Source organism: Fukomys damarensis, unplaced genomic scaffold, assembly GCF_012274545.1.
Source record: "Fukomys damarensis isolate Sample0158 unplaced genomic scaffold, DMR_v1.0_HiC HiC_scaffold_19, whole genome shotgun sequence".
Lineage (NCBI taxonomy): Eukaryota > Metazoa > Chordata > Mammalia > Rodentia > Bathyergidae > Fukomys > Fukomys damarensis.
The window spans coordinates 67,370,336-67,370,816 of record NW_022900931.1 but is presented as its reverse complement, the minus strand read 5'-3'; positions in this window follow the sequence as shown (position 1 = coordinate 67,370,816).

The window sequence follows — 481 nt, the reverse complement described above, 5'->3', positions numbered from 1 at the left end:
TCACCATGGCAACCATGCCCCTATGGAAGTCCCAGGGTCTCCTTGTCTCTCAATCAGCCCTCCTTGTCCCGCTGCCGTAGACCCTCCTCCCTCAGCCTACACTGCTCCGGGCAAATAAATACTCCACAGCTGGCTGGCCCTGCTCCTGGATGGGTGGGTGGGGGTACCAGGAGGGAACCTCTCCTCCCTCTCTGGCTCACCAGGGAGGGGACGCCGCAGCCTCACCCCCCAGCTCATCCACACATCTCGTTTCCTCACACAGAGGGGAAAACCATGCTAATAACAAGGCCTGCTACAATTCTGCTGTGGGAGTAGAGGATGCCCTCCTTACTCGTGTACAAAAGCGGTCTTTTCTTTTCTTTTGGCTCTGCTTTTGAACCCTTGAGGTTTTTATTTTTTATTTATTTATTTATTTTTCTTTTGAGACAGGGTCTCACTATGTAGTTGAGACTGACCTAGAACTCACTATGTAGCCCAGGCT